The following is a 20,247-nucleotide window of genomic DNA, read 5'->3' on the forward strand; positions in this document are numbered from 1 at the left end:
TTCCTTCCTTCCTTCCTTCCTTCCTTCCTTCCTTCCTTCCTTCCTTCCTTCCTTCCTTCCTTCCTTCCTTCCTTCCTTCCTTCCTTCCTTCCTTCCTTCCTTCCTTCCTTCCCTCCTTCCCTCCTTCCCTCCTTCCCTCCCTCCCTCCCTCCCTCCCTCCCTCCCTCCCTCCCTCCCTCCCTCCCTTCCTCCCTTCCTCCCTTCCTCCCTTCCTCCCTTCCTCCCTTCCTCCCTTCCTTCCTTCCTTCCTTCCTTCCTTCCTTCCTTCCTTCCCTCCTTCCCTCCTTCCTTCCTTCCCTCCTTCCCTCCTTCCCTCCTTCCCTCCTTCCCTCCTTCCCTCCCTCCCTCCCTCCCTCCCTCCCTTCCTCCCTTCCTTCCTTCCTTCCTTCCTTCCTTCCTTCCTTCCTTCCTTCCTTCCTTCCTTCCTTCCTTCCTTCCTTCCTTCCTTCCTTCCTTCCTTCCTTCCTTCCTTCCTTCCTTCCTTCTTTCTTTCTTTTTTTCTTTCTTTCTTTCTTTCTTCTTATTTTTTTTGCAGGATGAAGTGGACTAATATTTGACTTGCGTTTTCAGATGTAGTGTGCTGTTACCATCCTTGCATGCTTTGTATTTAGATGCATACCTTACTGTCATTATGCCTATAGACCTTAAAGACCAATGGCTGGTGAGGCAGCATGGCCTCATGGGTAAGAGACTGGGCCTTGGAGTCTTCAGACCCTTACTGAGCAGGGCCCTGTCTGATAGCGGATGGAAAGAGCCCTGGGTTTGGAGCTGCAAGTCCTGGCTTTGAGTCCCAGCCCTGCCCCAAGTGCTGGAGGATGATGGGTTAGTCATGTAGAATTGGGAGAGGAGTACTTGGCAGACACCTGGCCAGTGGTCAGTTGTAAAAACAACTCTTCCCCTGTGTCTCTTGTATTTCCCGACTTACAAAAAGCTTTGCTCATCTCCACTAGGGAAGGGAACAGTTGGGGTGTTATTTCTTCCCTCTTTTTTTTTTTTTTAAGTGAGGCAATTGGAGTTAAGTGACTTGCCCAGGGTCACACAGCTAGTAAGTGTTAAGTGTCTGAGGCTGGATTTGAACTCAGGTACTCCTGACTTCAGGGCCAGTGCTCTATCCACTGCGCCACCTAGCTGCCCCTATTTCTTCCCTCTTTATATAAGAAGAAATAGGTTCCCAGAGGTTCAAAGGCATCCTGCCAACTTCAGCCCGACTGTAGTGGAAACCTGATGATGTGTGAGAGACACCACACATACATACATGTATAGCTTTATACATACACATAGTGCCTTGTAATAACAACTCACCTTTTAATAGTACTTTAAGCTTTGCACACAAAGCCCCTCCTATCCATTATGTCATTTGATCCTCATAACCACCTTGTGAGATAAATGCTATGATTATCCCCATTTTACAGATGAGGAAACTGAGACAAAAGTGAAATGACTTGCCCAGGGTCATACAGCTAGTAAATGGCTGAGTGGGGCAGGATTTGAACTCTGGTTTTCCTTATTCAAAGACCAGTGCTCTGTGCTGTGCTGTGCTGTCCTGTCTCCATAACGTCTATATAGCTCCCTAAAAATAAATTATTTCTAATAAAAAACCCCATCCCTCCCCTTATTTTGAAAAAGAGACAAATTCTTGCAACGAATATGCACAGATAGTTCTTTTGAAGTTTTGCAAAGAACTTAATGTATTAATCTCATTCAGTCCTCGGGAAGGGCAAGATGCTGTCCAAATATGAATTATTTCTATGTGATTGAGCTCAGTGTAGTGTTGGGTTTGGAGAGCAAGCTTCTACATTGTTGTCTTGGCTCTTGTGCTTCCTGCATGTTTGCTCCTGGGTAAATCATTTGAATGGATGAACATGTATTAGGTTCCTGTGGTATACCTGACACTGAGCATACATACCTAAGAGTGGCAATCCCCACCCGCAAGGAGTACACTCTAATGAAGGCAGACAACACATAGGAAGGAGTGGTGGCCAAAGAGGGTGAAGTTGTTGGCATGGTGATTGGAACCAAGGTGCCACTGGACGAGGTACCCGCTCCAAAAGCAACGTTGGTATTGATTGATTGTGGTCTGAGGCGGGGGTGGGGCACGAAAGCCTTTGGCGCCTTCTCAGTTGCAGTGAGCTCTCACCAATCAGTACTCCCCCAGGGCAGCAACTGACTCCTCTCTGGGCCTCAGTTTTCTATTTATAACATGTAGGAGCTGGAATATATCATCTTCAAGATCCAGTATGACTCGGAATTTTATTTCACTATTTAAAAAAGCAACCCAGCATAAAGCTTTAGATAAGCTTTTGTGTGAAACCGCTACCTTTGTATCTAGGGAAAAGAAATCATGATAATTGATTCAGAACCAATCTGACTTCTCCCTAGAACTGGTGAAAATAGCAGAGTCTGGATTTGACCTCAATAAACTCGTGTACTGAACTACTTAGAATGGGAGGCCCGAGAGGGCAGCATCTGTCTCTGTTGTTTTTGGTATCCCCAGCATTTAGGATGGTCCTTGACATGTAGTAAGCACTTCATAAATGCCTTTCTTCTCATTAGTTCATCTGTTCATTTGTAGGGCATGTCCTGCCCCCTTCATCCTATTCTGAAAAACGAGTATGATAATGATATAAATATTTCAGATCTAAAGGATCAAGCTTCCAATGTTCTAAGAGAGACAAATAAAAGAGGCCAAATCATGTGTGAATCACAGGATTTTATCAGGATCCCAAACCCCAGATTCCATGTTCAGGTAGGGTCACTAAACCAGTAATCATCAATCATCATCATCAATTTGGTGCTTTAAAGTTTTCAAGGCACGTTACATACATGATCTCATCTCATTTGATTCTCACAACAGTTTTGTGAGGTAGTTACTAAAAATATTATTTTCTTCATTTGACAGATGAAGAGACTGAGGCAGGATGTGACTATCTCAAGTCCAGTGCTCTTTCCACTAAGCCACACTGCCTCTTACAAATTGAGAATTCAACTTGTTCAAATCTTTGTTTATTTTGTTTATTTTTTTAAAATCTCTTTTAAAAGAGTTTTAAAATATCACCTTCCTTTTTTAATATGCAGCGAAGCTGACCCACACCTCAGGATTGAGCCTGACGACATCATTTTAACAAATATCTTTGTTAAAAGCTATTTGAATCTTTGACTGATTGTTAATGAGAAGTTCACTGGTAGGAGCCCATGAGTGGCTATGTTAGAAACCCAGCCATTGGGAGTTACCCTTAGAACAATGAGAAGTAATAGTGATCTTCCAGGGACCCCAAACAGGGGCTTCATCTGTAAGTTTGGGGAGTAATCCCAGACCAGGTGCTACGTAAGTATTCCTCTTATCATTCCAGAATTTGAGGGGCTATGCCGAGGGGCTATGCATGGGACAATGACAAATGCAGTTTCTTCCAGGAAGCCTTCTTCGATTCCCCTCTAGCCCAGTACTTTGCTTGCATCTCTCTCTTACCCTCATCCTGTCTTATTTTGTATTGTAATTATTTGGGTATATATTATAATTCCTTCAGTTTATGCCATCCCTTCCTACTAGGCTGCTTTAGCTGCCTCTGTGAATGTCGCTCTGCTGTGTTTATGTTGTTGTCGTGAATATGATTTGCTGTTTTTATTATTTGTCCCTTTACTCCCGCATTCTGCAGTAACCATTCCTTTTGCTCTCCATGGGGTCCACATCTTTTGCTGTATTTTCCTCGTAGATGATTATTTTTACCTACCACTTCATGATCTATGTAGTGTTTTCTGTTTCTACTATTATGAACTTATTTATAATTTTTCCTGTCTCTGAGAATGATCCCTTTTGGTGACTGTTCCATGTGTATTCCAAATCATGTATTTTCCCCATCAGATTGTGGGTTTCTATTTTCCTAGTGTATTAGTTTCTTAATAATTATTTTTTGAATTGAACCTGAAAACCTATACTTGGAACTCCTTGAGTTATTTTGAAAAGGAAGGAAATCATTCAACAATCACTTTGTCTGTAGACTCTGTCTAGTTCTGAGTTTGATTCAGACCAGAAGATTTAAGATTTTTGTTTTGGGTTTCAGTCATGCCTTTAGTTTCTAGTGCCACATTCATTTTCCTGTCTACTCTTGCTGACAGCAAACCCTCCCTTATAACAAAAGAAATAGTAAATCGAAACTAGCCAGTTAAAGCTGACTGTGTAAGTAATGCTCTACTTCCATAGTCCCCCGCCTCTCTATGAAGAGGAGGGATGTGTGTTTCCCTGGTCATTGTAATTAACCTGATATTGGATGCCTTTTGTGCCATCTTTGGCATCATTATTGTAGTTTATTTTTCTTATTCTGCTCATCCTCTCTGCATTGGTTTATATAAATTGATTTACATGTTTCTCTGAAAATTCCTCAAGTTGATAATTTCTTATGGCATAATAATATCCCATAGCATTCATGTACCACAATTTGTTCAGCCATTCCCCTCGTTACAGTTTTTGTTTGTTTTTGCCCACCAACTATTTATAGCACAGTCCCAGAGAGACTTAATAATAATTCACATTTCTCTGTAATGATGAGAAAACCATCACATCACTCAAGGAGAAAATGGAAGCTGAGAGGTGAAGTCACTTACCCAGGGTCACATAAACTCATAACTTTCTAAGGCAGGATTTGAACTCAGATTTCCTGCCCCTTAAAACCACACACAACATGACCTCTCTTGGTCACTAATGTTTGAGAACCATTATCTTCAGAGCTGGAATTGACCTTAGAGCTCATCTCATCCAGGTCCTTCCTTGTGTAGAAGAGGAAAGTGAAGCTCAGGTTAAGTGTCACCCCACCATGAGTAAGCTTTCCCCTGTGGCTGGTAGCATCCCATGTGGAGGAGGGAGAACAAAAGCTCAATCTTTGTTCTCCCCTTCCACAAGACTTAGATCTGGTAGCTTTTTCCCCCCTTAGCATAAAAGCAGTGATCTTAATAATATTTTATGATGAGCAATAAAAATGTCCATTTTAAGCATATTCATACATTTGAAGGATAAAATCCTGTTAATCATCTCATAAAATGTATTTTATTTGGGCCTGGAGTGCTCTTTAATGTGCAGTGAGAAATTTCTCTGACTTAATTACTGGGAAGGAAACCCCATCAGTGCCCCCGGCCACCCCCAGAAAACAAACAACCCACTAAACCCAACATGGTGAAAATCAGCTTGGCTTTGACTGAGTTTTTTTTTTTAATTTTTGAAGTTACAACCCACATGTTTAAACAGTATAGCCAAGGAGTGAGTGTTTGTGTACATTAGCAATGATAGTCTATTTGGGGATACTATTGGCAGAAGGATTTTTTTTAAACTTGTTTTTACAGAACAAAAAAGGCATGTTTATGTATTTCTCCCCCCAAACAGTTCCTTTTATCCTGCTGTGTTAGCTTTAAAAGAATTTGTAGTATAGAATTTTTTAAAAATGGAGACAATATAATCCTGTTGTGTTTAGAACAAGCCAAATCTTCTAGGGTTTTTTGTTAGCATGGGGTGCAGTTTTCCAGAATTTATGCTATTGTTTGAGTCTTTGGGGCAGGAGGGAGAGAAATAGTGCCAGGATAAAACTAAGTCTCCAGTGGGGACCCAGGAGGCATCCCTGGGGTAGGGGAGGCATGTCAGAGATATAGTGTTGGCTTGAGAATGAGGAATACTGGGGATCAGATCCTGACTCAGCCAGTGGGTGGCATCACCTTGAAAATGGTGAGACTGCATTTTGCAGTGGAAAGAAAGTTGGATTTAAAGGCAGAGGGGCTGAGTTCATGTCTTGGTTTTGAGACTTAGTACCTTTGTGACCTTGGACAAGTCACTTAACTCTTTTAGCCTTTCTTTATCTCTAAGAGAGGGACTTGGACTAAGTGACCCCTGAGGTCTCTCCACCAGTAAATCTACAGTGCTATTGGTATAGTTGTGACTGCCCTTCAGAGTTGTGCTGAGGCTCCAATCAGGTAACATACGTGCAGTGTCCAATCTGAGCTACTCCTCCCAATTTGTACTTGTGCTCATAGGCAAGTCCCCAGAGGGCTGCACTGCAGTGGATTCTAGGTGTATAGCTGTGGACAGCTATTCTTCTTATTGTGGCTCATGATCCCCCATGGGTGAGCTTCTCATTGACAATCAGCCAGTAGTCTCAATTGGGTCTTAGCAAAGGCATTGACTAAGATAGTATAGTATGAATAGAAAGTTATCAAACATAAATCTGGAACACAGTCTCCTACACATTCACTCATCCCCATGGGAAGAGGGGGCTGGAACCCAGAATATAATGGTAGGCAGATATATGTGTAACAAACACATTTGGCAGAGGCAACTCACACCTCCTGATGCTGCCAGGCCCGGAAGTCCTTTCCTACTTCATAGAGTCTCCATAATGGGGTTCCAGAGTCTGTACCTGTCTCTGTCAGTCCTACTTTAAGTCACTAGTAGTCATGTTCCTTTAAGCTGCTTTCTTCTTTGGGTGACATTCTTTTTGTTATCAATACCTGCCTAGAATGTAGATCTCTACTCTCTTAATAGATGCAGCATCTCCTATTGATCCAGTAGTGTTAATGATGCGACCTCTCTCTTCTTCTCCCTTTGTTACTCTCAGGTTTAGGTACAAGAGTCTCCTTACACAACTTTCTCCAGCTTTCCAACTCTAACTCCTTGATCGCCTAATTGTTTAATTCTTTCATGCCCAAGGGGCATGAATGATTCTCTCAGAAAATCACTGTATGTTTCCTGAGTGGTATCAGCTGCCTACATCCAATGGCTCCATCCATTGACTGAGGAACTTATTCACACGTTATTGTGCAGTTGTAGGAAAACTCCTTGTCACTTCTTTTACACTTTGTAAATATGGGCCTTCTGTGATTACATCAGCTGAAGTGGGGAAGTGAACTTTCCTCCCTCACACATTCACAATGTTTCATGAACTTTAAAATAATGTATGGTGTAAATGTCAGCTATGATAACAAAAATGATCTTGATGGAGACAGCCATCATGGTAAAGAAGGACTAGTCAGCAGCACGTGGTGAAATCCTGCAGCTGTGCTAAGAGCGACTGCAAATTAGAAATGCAAAATACATAAAAGAAATACAAGATGGTCATGAAGCAGAAGGGTACCCTATCCTGATGAAGAGACATGGGCCGGGCAAATCAAACCATTGATATACTACCTCCTATCAGATGCTGAGGGAGATGGCCCTGGAGCCAGAACCCTAGAGACCCAGGCAGGGTCATGCCCCCCAGACTGGCAGCCTTGCCCCTAGTCCTCCATCATCCAGGGAATCTGCCCTTATTAAGGGGATATCTTGCAAGTGCTTCTGTGGGTCCTGTAGCCACAGCTACAAAAGATCCCAGGAAAGCTAATCCTTGTCCCTGGACTTCCTAGGAGCTGTCAAAGTGGGTAAGCATCAGAAATAGATAAGGTTTTACCAATGGAAGTGACATTAAAGAAGACCCATTGCCATTGGCTTTGCCGCCTTCACCTCTTCTATGTCCTTCTCCTCAACCCAGTCATCTTAGAATGTAAACAAAGCCTGCCTTGCTTTTCTGTTTGCACTTCTGGTACTTAGCATGGTGCTTGAGCACTTAATAAATGCTATTGTCATTCATTCATCCATCCATCCATCCATCCATCCATCCATCCATCCATCCATCCATCCATCCATCCATCCATCCATCCATCATTCACTCATTGTACAATAGAAAATCATGAACCTGGCATCAATATTCAACATAGAGGATAGTCTATTTAGGAATATAATTCAGTTTTTTTTTAAAATTTAAGCATTTATTATATGCAGCACATTATGCCTCTTTGGACCTTCCACCAAGTGCGTCTAACTAGGTGATGAAATTCATAGAGTTCTGGGCTTGGAGTCAGGAGGACTCCTCTTTCTGAGTTCAAATCTGGCCTTTGACACATACTTGCTGTGTGACCCTGGACAGATGACTTAACCATCCTGTGGCTCAGTTTCCTCATCTGTAAAGTGGGAATAACAATAGACCCTGCCTCCTAGGGTTGCTGTGAGGATCAAATAAAATAATAATTGTTAAGTGGTTAGTGCAGTGTCCAGCACATAGTAGGTGGTATATAAATGTTTGTTATCACTCTTAGTTTTGTCCTAAGAGAAATGCTGAGTGCGTAGTAGTGCACATGTGGCCTCAGCCAGTTCATTTCTCCTGCTTAACTAGTTCCCAGTTCCACCAGCAGGGAGCCTAGCTTTCCACGGCTTCTCCCACACCAATAAAATCGAACTTTTGCCATCTTTGTCAATTTGCTGTGTATGGAGTAAAATTGCAGTTATTTTAATATGAAGTTCTCTGTTGTCTATGCCTCTATGGAAAAATTTCTCATTCCGTCATTCACATAGAATCGAAGATCTAGGGTGGGAAGGGACCAAAGTTCTCATTGGACAAACTAAGAAACTGAGGTCTGGAGACATTCAGTGACTTGCCTAAGGTCACACAGGTTCTCAATGTCAGAGCTAGGATTCAAACTCAGGATGACTCCAAATTGAGGACTTTTTTTTTTTGGCGGGGCAATTGGGGTTAAGTGACTTGCCCAGGGTCACACAGCTAGTAAGTGTCAAGTGTCTGAGGCCAGATTTGAACTCAGGTACTCCTGAATCCAGGGCCGGTGCTTTGTCCACTGCGCCACCTAGCCGCCCCCCCAAATCGAGGACTTTAACCACTGCATGATGCTAACTTCCTGGAGCCCACCCCTACCCTCTTTTTTTTCCCCAGAAGACATAGGGAGAAAGGTCCAGCACGTCCCCATGCATTCAACGAGACTTCGTATGACAGACTAGCAGCAGTCAATAAGCTTCTGAATCCCAGCTTCTCCAAGCAGTGGAGACACAGGACCACGCCCACGGGGAATGCTTTACATTGGGAGTTTGTTTTCCCTTCAAGATAGATGCCTCTGGTGCTTTAAAATGTTTATTTTATGTACCGACACATGCAGGCTATTGATGGTGAGTTTCCCAGCTGTTCCTGTTTTCCAGGTGACATTGTGCGAATTGCCTTGAGCCTCTGATCATATCTTGTGGGGCCTTTTCGGTGAGATCTGAGGCTATCCAAGAGTTTGGGTAACACACGTTGGAAAAACGAGCAGAGGAAGAATGCAGATTGCTTCCAGAGGATTGATGATGGCGTATGCTCAGCGGAGAGGTGGTGGACTGTGGGTGCAGCATGAGGCATGTGCAGTTGGATGTGGTTCATGTGGCCAGTCCCCCTCCCCTCCCAATTAACTCCAACTCTAAGATTTCTGTTGGGAAGTGCCTTCAGTTGCCAATGAAAGAAAGAAGGCAAATTTCTCATGTCTCCAGGACCAAATTTGCTCATTAAAAGTACATAACATTGAGTATTGTTTTTTTTTTTAATTTTAAATTTTTGTGGAGCAATGAGGGTTAAGTGACTTGCCCAAGGTCACACAGCTAGTGTCAAGTGTCTGAGGCTAGATTTGAACTCAGATCCTCCTGAATCCAAGGCCAGTGCTTTATCTGCTGAGCCACCTAGCTGCCCCGAGTATTTTTTTTTTTAAAACACCACGAGACATTTTTTTAAAGAATACATATTACCCAGATTGTGATATGCGTTTGGAAAGATTGCCCATGGAGTGAGTCCATCAGTGTGGACAGACATTAGAAATGAAAAATTTGGGTCCAGAATTGAATAGGAAGAAGAAAGGAAAGCAGTACATATTCAGGAACCTGGGCACTGTGTTCAGTGTTCCCAAGCTGCTTCCTGCTGCCAAGACCCATTTTATTCTTCCATCAGTACTCTCCATGTGATGACATATAGCCGAATGTCTTAGTCTATCACAATCAAGAGCGTAAGTGAGCCAAAGGTCCCAGAGAGCCCCACCTGGCTGGTCTGGGCTCCACAGCTTGGTGCCAGTGAAGGCGTGTCCTCAAGAAGCAAAGCCCAAAACATTCCCGAGGAGATGGGACCCAAGCAAAGGAAGTGGGTCAGTCATGTTGGAGGTGCATGTCTCCAGTGGGATGGGAGGAAGTGGATGTACCCTTCACTTGCAGCCTTTTTTAATTAAAAAAAAAATGTGAACTTGACAGACATTAACAAACATGAGCATTCCCATAAACAGAGAAGAATGTGTAACATGAATCTCTATAATGCTCAGCTTGGTTTTAAAAATTATATGTTAAATTTTACATCATCGTGCTGAATCTGCCCAGACTGTCTCTGTTCCACTCTGTTGTTTTTTATTTTTTTGGATGAAAAAAGTTTCATTGATGTTTTTTCCTTTTTTCTTTTTAATTCGAGCCACAATCACTGCCTGCCCATACCTCTCCTCTACTCCTTCCAAAATAAAAGCCCTCCTCCATCACAAATAGAGATAGTCATGCAAGATCCCACACATTCGGCTATATTTCAAAATGCATGTGTCTTTCATGCCTTTCGTCTCTTCCAGCAGTCCTCAAATATTTTGGTACAGGGCCTTACGGAGAGCTCTTAAAATTACTGAGGACACATCAAAGAGCTTTTTGTTTATGTGGGTTATCTCTATTAATATCTACTGTATTAGGGGCAGCTAGGTGGCGCAGTGGATAGAGCACCGGCCCTGGATTCAGGAGGACCTGAGTTCAGATCCGACCTCAGACACTTAACACTTACTAGCTGTGTGACCCTGGGCAAGTCACTTAACCCCAATTGCCTCACTAAAAAAAAAAATATCTACTGCATTAGAAATGAAAGTATCAGGGCAGGTAGGTGGTGCAGTGGATAAAGCTGAGAGGGAGCTTAGAACATAGAACAGGGGAGGTCAGAGCTAGGAGGGTCCTGAGAACACAGAATCAGAGTATCTGCCAGTTCTAAGACCCCTTGGTAACCAGCTAGTCTAATTCATATACAAAAGGAGTCCCCACTATAACATACCTAACAAGGGATCATCTCACTTCTGCTTGAAGACCTCCTTGGAGGGAGGACTCACCACTAGCGAGGCAGCCCTTCCCCTTTTGGGGAGAGTTCTTGGCTCTCCTTGGTAGGATGCATTTCCTGACCTCAAGCCTCCATTTATCTCTTTGTAATGTCTACCTGTGCCTCCTGCTTGTGCTCTCTGGGGGCCCTTCAGATATTGGAAGGTGGTTATGATGCTCCCTGAGCCTTCTTCAGAGATAAACATCCATGGTTCCTCAGCCGCTTCTTGTCTGGCACAAACTCTGGGCCCTTTGCTGAACTGGCCTCCCTCCTTTTGTCACTTTGCACACATGGAACATGGGAACATAAAATGTTAGAGCTGTTAGATAGAGGCTTCTCCCTCCCTCCCCCCGAGTTTTATAAATGAGGAAACGGAGGGTCTGGGAGGTGACGTGACTAGAACCCAGGCCTTGTGACTCTGGGCCTGCATGCTTTCCACTCCACCACTCATCCACAGTACAAATTATTGGCTTTATTAAATTATAACTGTTACCTCAGAATTGCACACAGCTACAATTTCCATTTCCCTAGAAGCTTGGCTGCCAGGCGATGAATTGGCCACATCGATGCATGAAACCATTTACTGAGGTGTTATGGGCCCAGGCTCTGCCTCCGTGGAGGAAGATGCCACCATACCCGATAAAATGATGCATCTTTTGAAGTATGGAAGATGGACATTTACACATGGTGCTCTGCGACTAATGACTGTCCTTTGAGATGCTCAACAAGGCAACGAGATTTGAAGCCATGAGTCTGTGGCTGCCACCACCCCCCTAGCTGGAAGGTCAGAGATGTCACCTCTCCATGGGTTGGTCTCCATTGCACCAGGACATAGCCATGTCTGGTCCGGACTCTGTGTATCAGAGCTCAGAGCGAAGCTTGACTGTCACGTCTGGTTATCGTCAAAGACCAGGGACCACTCCAGGGACCCATTAGCTAATGTACATATTGTAATTTTTTAAACCATATTTTTATTCATGAGAAGTAGTGTGTTATGGTGGATTAAGCGACAGCCTCAGAGTCAAGAAGACCTGGGTTCAGTCTCAAAAGCCATAATTGGTAGAGGGAGTTTCTTTAGTTAGTCAATAAACACATATTAAGTATCTGCTAGGTGGCACGCACTGGGTGTACCTAAGAGCTTGGTATACAAAGAAAGGTAAAGATAGTTCCCGCCCTTGAGGAACTCACAATGAATTTCCCTATCATTGAAATTGCAGGTGTAGTAAAAAAAATATTGATATTTGATTATTTTATTTGTTTGGGGGTTTTTGGGGTTTTTTGAGGGGCAATTGGGGTTAAGTGACTTGCCCAGGGTCACACAGCTAGTAAGTGTTAAGTGTCTGAGGCTGGATTTGAACTCAGGTACTCCTGAATCCAGGGCCAGTACTCTATCCACTGCACCATCTGGCTGCCCCGATATTTGATTATTTTAAAGACAGCTACGTGGTGCAGTGGCTAATGCTCCGAGGTCTAGTTGGGAAAACTTCAGGCCCTTGGTAGCTGTGTGACCCTAGGTAAGTCACTTAACCTTTTGCCTACCTCAGTTTCCTCATCTCTGAAATGGAGATAATAAAGTGTCTCCTTCCCAGCGTTATGAGAATCAAAGGAGATAATGTAGGTAAAGCACTCTGACAACCCTAAAGTGATGCAAAAATGCTAGCTATTATTACATCACCTTCACTTTCAAATATATGCCTCTCCCTTCCTACTTGGGAAGCTATCCCTTGTAAACCAGACTAGGAAAAGAAAGAGACAAAGCAGTTCAACAAAATCAATCAAGGGCCACTAGGTGGTGCCATAGAGCACAGAGCGCTGGGATTGGGCTCAGAAAGACCCAAGTTCGAATGTGATCTCAGACACTAGCTGCGTGATCCTGGACAAGTCATCTAACCCTGTTGCCTCAGTTTCCTCGTCTGTGAAATGAGCTGGAGGAGGAAATGTCAAACTACTCCAGGATCTTTGCCAAGAAAACCCCAGATGCGATCACAAAGAGTCAGATATGACTGGAAATGACTGAACAACAACCAACACCTAAATTAAGTCTGGAAGCATAGGCAATATTCCACACCTGTAGTCCCCCATCTCTGCAAATGACTGAGTAAAGAAGCATCTTCTCCACCCTTCTTAGTGGCCAAAGCTGGTCCTTTGATGCAGGCCAGCCTGCCGGTTTCAGTTGGGGAAAGGTTTGACACAAACACCAAACACAGAATTTTGAGCCTCATTTAGCCTCGACACTCAGAATTTTGGGGTGGGGTGGGGAAGGGGGGGGTACAGAAATTGCCTGTCACTCCAGCACAGCAGAGGAAGCCATGACCATCTCTAGAGATGACAATCCCAAGATAGAGCCAAGGTTAGTCTGCTTCCAGGCTCCAGAGACCCTGACGTCTGTGACTGATCTGGCTCCTGCCACCTCAGGGGGTTGATTAAAAAGGAGGGGTGGGCTTGTAGGAAGCTGTCAAGATGCAGCCTCCGGTAGCGTTTAGCTTCTGGAGCTTGTCCAACATGGAGAGTTTGCTCCTTGTTTATTTCTCTTCCCTGAGATGTAGCCCACTGTGTCCTGGACACCCCCCTCTTGGCCCGATGCCCCGGCAAACTTCTTCCTTTTATTGCTTTATCTCTGCATCGCCTATTCCTGCCAAGTAGCCAAAGTTGAGCCGTGGGGAGGAAGCTCGCTCTTGGATGGGTTTCTAGCCCTCTCCAAAGCAAGCAGGCTTTAAAAACTCCCTGCCCTGCTTCTTCTGCAAACTCTGGTTATGGGGGGGGGAGTATCTGAATGATGTGTGCGGAACCTTCCAAGCCTCACCCATCACTCTTTCCCAAGAAGCACTAATGATGAATGCCACTACAGGGCTAAATCGGTCCCAAGTGTTCCCAGTGCACTTGATAAAGAAGCTCTCTGATTGATAGCAAACACCGTTATTGAGCGGTGGCAGGGAGAGGCCAGGGCGGGATTTGTCTTGCTGGAAATGCCGTCTGGTGGAACCTTCCAGTGTGTTTGCTGAGCAGGGATGCTATGTGTTTCAAAATGGCCTGCTATGGACGGTTGCAAATGTTTTCTTGTGCTCCCCCCCTTTAAAATGTAGGAACCATAAAAGGGAAAAAAAAAACTGTTGGAGAAGATACCTACTTTGTGGGCTAGATGCAGCGAGTCTATTTTAAAAGGATAATCATGCAAGTTCTTTAAGTGCCTACTATGTGTGAGACACTGACTGCCCCAAGGGCTGGGGACACAGAAAGCAGAATTAGATGGGATGACCACAGATGTGACTCCTAGGTAGTGAACTGTGATGAATGGAAAGATTGGGGTGCACGAAGTAGAAATGGGAAGTCAGGAGGAGGGGGCCCGTTTAGGTAATGAGGAATCTGAGATGGCTATGGAATATCCAGATAGAGCTAGCCAACAGGCAGCTGAAGATGATAGGATTCTGAGATCACAGATTTAGAGGTGCAGCAAAACTTGGAGGTCATCTGGGGCAACCCTTTCATGGGAACCCCGGGCCTCGGAGTCCAGATCGAATTCTCTTTCCACTGGACCTGACTGTGTCCAAACGAGGGCCACATATATAGATATGGGAGTCACCTGCATAGAGATGATAGGATTATTGTTGAATACATAGTAGCTGATCAAAAAGGCAAGGGAGAGAAAGAGGGAGAGAGAGAGAGAGAGAGAGAGAGAGAGAGAGAGAGAGAGAGGAGAGAGAGAGAGAGGGAGGGGGGAGAGGGAGAGGGGGAGGGAGAGACACAGTCACACACACACTTAGAGGTGTGTGTGTGGGGAGACAGAGAGGAAGAAAGATACAGAGATATAGATAAAGAGAACAATAAAAAGATGGACGGAGGGAGAAACAGCAAAACAGAGACAGAGAAGAGACAGATATAGAGGAGGAGGGACAAAGCCAGAATGGATTGTAGTGATAGAGATAGGGAGAGAGGGAGAGACAGATGGTCAGAGAAAGAGGGAGCGAGAGAGATAAAGAATGGGAGAAAGAGAGTAGAGAGAGGAAGGGAGAAGCAGACAGAATGAGAGGGAGAAATGGGAAAAGACAGACAGAGGGAAAGAGCCAGACATTGACTGGGAGAATATATTCTGATGCAAGAAAGCCTGATTTCCCCTACTTCCTCCTCTCTACTCCTCTCCCTCCTCCTCCCCTCCTCCTCCTCCCCATCTCCTCTGCTTCCTCTTCCCTCTCCTCTTCCTTCTCCTCCTCCCCTCCTCCTCCTCCTCTTCCTCCTCCTCCCCTCCTTTTCCTCCCTCTCCCCCTCTTCTTCCTCTTCCTTCCCCCCTCCTTTTCTTCCTCTTCCTCCTCCCCCTCTTCTCCTGTCTTTTCCTTCTCCTCCTTGTTCTCAGTGAGCTTTCACTCATAATAGGCTGAAAGTCTCAAGACAGGAAAAAAGGGGACACGCTAAGTGATCTGTGGTGTCCAGATGGGCTTCCTATTTTCTGCTTCCTAACCCGGCTCTTCAGAGCTTCCATGGGGGAAATAGGAGAGGCTGGGCCTGGGGCTGTAGTGGCCACTGCTGCCAGAGATAAGGAGGGACCAGTGGCTGGGACCAGTGCTGCCCTATAGCCAGGATGCCATGAGAGTCAACACAGAAAGGGGAATTCTGACCCTGGGGCAGACTGTGGTGTGTGAGAAAGAAAGCTCTGGAGTCGCTGAGACTGCTTACTGTTGGGAATCCCGTTAGGTTGGTGAGCTGGGGAGAGAATCATTTTGTTTATTCTCTTTTGTAGTTTCCCTTAACTCTAGTCCATGGTCCTGAGAGAAGGCATGGATACCTCACCCCTTGTCCCTTTCCCTTATCCAGGGGGCATATGACCAGGATTCCTCAGTTCACAACTAAAAAATCCGGGAGGGCGATGGGAGGAGGTTTAACAGATGTTTGCCTTCACACAGGAGTTAGTTTATTTCCTTTTCTGGTTATTCAGTGGTATGCTATTTAAAAATAGAAGTGTACCTTCCCTGATAATGGCTAGGGGCCAATTCTTAATTAAACAGGGGATAGAGGAGATCATAAAAGATAAAAGAGATAATTTTGACTAAATAAAATCTAAAAGCTTCTGGAGGAAAAAATCAATGAAGATGGAATTGGAAGAGAAGTGGTAGAATGAGAATAAATATTTGCATCAGATTTAACTGATAAAAGACGGATACCCCAAATATGTGTGGAACTGACACCCCAAATAACACCCAAACCCATTCCTTAATGGTTAACTAATAAAAGGATGTACAGAGTTTTCAAAAGAAGAACTGAAAACTATAAATGACCCCATGAAAACATGCTAATCACTAATAACAAGGGAAAACAGCTCTGAGGTTTTAGCTGACACCATGCAAATTGTCAAAGATGACAAAAGATGGGAACAGCTATTGTTAGAGGGGCTGGAAGGTGACAGGAACACTGATGCACTGTTGCTGCAGCAATGAAGTTGTCTAGCCATTTTGTATTTCAATTAGGAATTGCATAAGAAAAGTGAAGAAACTGTCCAAGAGCCTTTAATCCTGTGGTCTGGCCAGTGTGTGCATGTCCCAAGGAAATCAAAGACAGACAGATTGGTCTAATATATTCTGAAATATTCATAGTAGCACTTTATTATTATTATTATTATTATTTCAGGGTTAAGTGACTTGCCCAGGGTCACACAGCTAGTAAGTGTCAAATGTCTGAGGCTGGATTTGAACTCAGGTCCTCCTGAATCCAAGGCCAGTGCTTTATCCGCTGCACCACCTAGCTGCCTCCAGCACTTTATTTTTTATACAGTAAACTATGTAGCATGTGAGGTTTCTGGATCCTTTGAATATAATTGGCTATGAATTGAAAAACAGGAGCCCATACAGGACTAGATGTAGATAGCATATTTTACATTTTAACATTTTTGGCAATGTTCCATTTTATCACCAAGATTAATTTCCTACACAACCAGTGAGGGTCAACTCAAACTTAGTGTGGCTGCCAAAACATAGGCTTGTCTAGGCTGGGGGAGGAGCAGGTGAGCTGCCTTTAGTGGTCAATGAGGGATACTTAAAGGTTATTCTTCTCATGCCCCAGAGACAATCTGATAAAGCTGTCTATAAAGGCTAGTGGCTTAAGTAGACTTGCCCATGTGTACTTAGATGTTACTCTTCCTTGCTGGATAATTAATACAGTAACACGCTACTTTCTGTAGGTTTGAGGAAGGCCACAGATATAGGCTGCACCAAGAGATATGAAAAACAGACCCCCAGGTATAGGAGTTGTTCCTTAAGGACTGCCATTTTTGTTGTTTAAGCTTCAGCACCTAACCCAGTTGCTAGAATAAAGGAAATACTTAACAAATATTTGTTGAATAACTGAAATCTCACTGGTAATATTTGAACTCAGGTTTTCCTAGCATCCCATCCACAAAACCACACAGTTGAATTCAGAGAGCCAGCCATGATACAAAGAAAAGACCTGGAGTGAAGTTAGAAGACCCAGTTTTGAACCCTGTTTCCAGTCCTAGTTATGTGCCCTTGAGTTAGTGACTGCACATCTCTGAGCTTCCATTTATTCTTTTTTGTTTGTTTGTTTGTTTGTTTTTTTAGTGAGGCAATCGGGGTTAAGTGACTTGCCCAGGGTCACACAGCTAGTAAGTGTTAAGTGTCTGAGGCCGGATTTGAACTCAGGAACTCCTGACTTCAGGGCCGGTGCTCTATCCACTGCACCACCTAGCTGCCCGCTTCCATTTATTCTTCATCAAATGGGGATTGAATTAGTCCTACCTTGCAGAGTTGTTTTGGGGTAAGTGCTTTACAAAGCTCCGTCTACAAATGTTAGCTCTTGTTATTTGAATGTTAACCTTGGCTTCCTAACTGATGCACACATGAACACGGATAGCCAAGACAGGCTTCTCAGCTCTGCCCTTTCTCCTCTGAACTTCCCATGCTGATGGGTTCAACAGCAACCTCTGCCCTTTGACAAAGACGCACTTTAGCAGATTCTCCGTGGAACCTCTTATGCTTCTGTCATGTTGTCTCAACCCTGGACAACATGCTGGCATTTCAGTGATCCCTGGCCCTTCCCAGACACACTCTCTACTCCATAGTCCCCGCTGAGCACCCTGCTCTCACCCTGGAGCCCCCAGCTACCTCCTTGCAAAGGCTGTTCAGTCTAGAAGTAATTAAATTTCTCTCTCTTCCCTCTAGCAACATTGATCTGTATTGGGTAGGGAGGCTCCAGAGAATTGTTTCCTGGCTGAGATGTGTTGTCCTCAGACTCACGTTGAATGTGAGCTGCGTGAGTAATGAAGAGACCCACAAAGAGGTCACTGTTCAGCCACTGTCAGCCACTCTCTGTTGGATTCCCTTTGACATTCCTCAGGGGATGGGGTGTCACTCATAATTTGGGGCTGGCTATTGTTTTTTTTTTTTTTACCCTAAACAGCATTGCTGCTTCCCATTCAGTTTCTCTAAAAGTTTTGTTCTTTGCACAGAGTTTTACCATTGTAGTTATTAATTCTTTCTGCCACTATTCTCCTTGTAGACCCTTTGTGCTGTACAGAACAAACATTTCAACAGAATCGCTGTTGGAATTCTATGTAGTTTATGCATTTAAAAATATGATTTTGACAAGGGGTCAGCCATAGGTTGCTGGATGACCACCTGTCAGGTACATTGTAGCAGGGATTCTCTGGGGACAAGGTTGGATCAGATGTCTTCTGCACTCCCTTTCAACTCTGAGTTTCTGTGGTTTTGTACTACATGGGAAATATCTTGTGGAGGAAGCACTAAACTTATTCTCCCCAGGACAGAACTAGGCATTGTCAGTGATTCTTACTGAGAGGAAGAGCAACAATTTCTGAATAATTAAGACTCTTTAAAAATAAACAAGCTGTGGTATATGATGGTGATGTATTATTATTGTGCTATAAGAAATGACAAGCAGGATGACTTCAGAAAGGCCTGGAAAGACTTGTATGAACTGATGTATAGTGAAGTGAGCAGAACCAAGAGAACATTGTGCACAGAGACAGCAATATTGTTTGATGAAGAACTGTGAATGACTTTAACTATTCTCAACAATACAATGATCCAAGACAATCCCAAAGGACTAATGATGAAACATACTATCGGCCTCCAAAGAAAGAACTGATATTGATGGAACACAAACTGAAGCATATTATTTTTCACTTTCATTTTTTCTTTTCTTCAAGTTTTCTTGTACAAAATGACTTATATGGTAATGTTTTACATAATTGTACATGTATAACCCATATCTGATTGCTTACCACCTCAGGGAGTAGGGAGGGAAGGGAGTGAGTGAAGGAGGGATAAAAATTGGAACTCAAAACTGTCAATAAAAATGTTTATTACTTCAAAAAATAGGCAGGGCTGCTTCATAAGACTTAGGCAAAATGCTTTGTGAACCTTCAGAGCTATATAAATCTTATTATTGTTAGATAACGATGGTGTTGGTAGTAAAGTGAGTTCCCCATCACTGATAGTCTCCTTTAGAGGCTGGACAGTGACTGATTCAGTATGTTCTTGAGGGGATTACTGCTACAAGTAGGGCTTGGACAGGATGCCCTTTGAGATCTTTTCCAACTCTGAGAATCTATTATCTAGAATTCTTTCATGCTCAGGTGTTCTTCCCAATTTATCCTTTATATAATATACAGTCATTTTTAGGTTGTTTCCCCCAGCAGATTAGGATCCCCTTGAGAGCAGGGACTGACTTGTGTCTTTTTTGTGTGTGTCCTCGGCTTTTCTTTTCTTTTTTTTTTGCAGGACAGTGAAGGTTAAGTGACTTGCCCAGGGTCACACAGCTAGTAAGCATCAAGTGTCTGAGGCCGGATTTGAACTCGGGTTCTCCTAAATTCAGGGCCAGTGCTTTATCCACTGCACCACCTTGTTGCTCCCTGTATCCTCAGCTCTTTGTACAGTGTCAGGCATACACAGTAGGTGCTTAATAAGTGCTTATTGACTCACTCAGTAGTGAAAATGTTACTTTTTCCAGGGACCCCAAAGTCTCAACCCAATCATAAATCACATGTCTCTAGAAGGCTCTTAGTTAATTGATAATGATTTCACTGAAAACCAATATGCCCCATGCATGCTCTGCTAGATGCTGCCTCTGAGGAAGCTTGCAATCCCATCAGCACTTAGTGCCTGGAGAGTGAGGGCTGCTGTGGCTAAACTATTCATTGCCCTGTGGCCAAGCTCTCTGAAAGTAGCTAGGCTGGTGCTCAGATGAGAGGCATCCAGTACATTCCCTGGCCCTTAGTCAAAACCTGTTCCTCTCAGTGCAGCTGAGAGGGACCAGGTAAAGTTGAGGAAGGTTATGGACATAAATATTACCCCAT

The sequence above is a fragment of the Dromiciops gliroides genome, chromosome 4 (assembly GCF_019393635.1).
Source record: "Dromiciops gliroides isolate mDroGli1 chromosome 4, mDroGli1.pri, whole genome shotgun sequence".
NCBI lineage: Eukaryota > Metazoa > Chordata > Mammalia > Microbiotheria > Microbiotheriidae > Dromiciops > Dromiciops gliroides.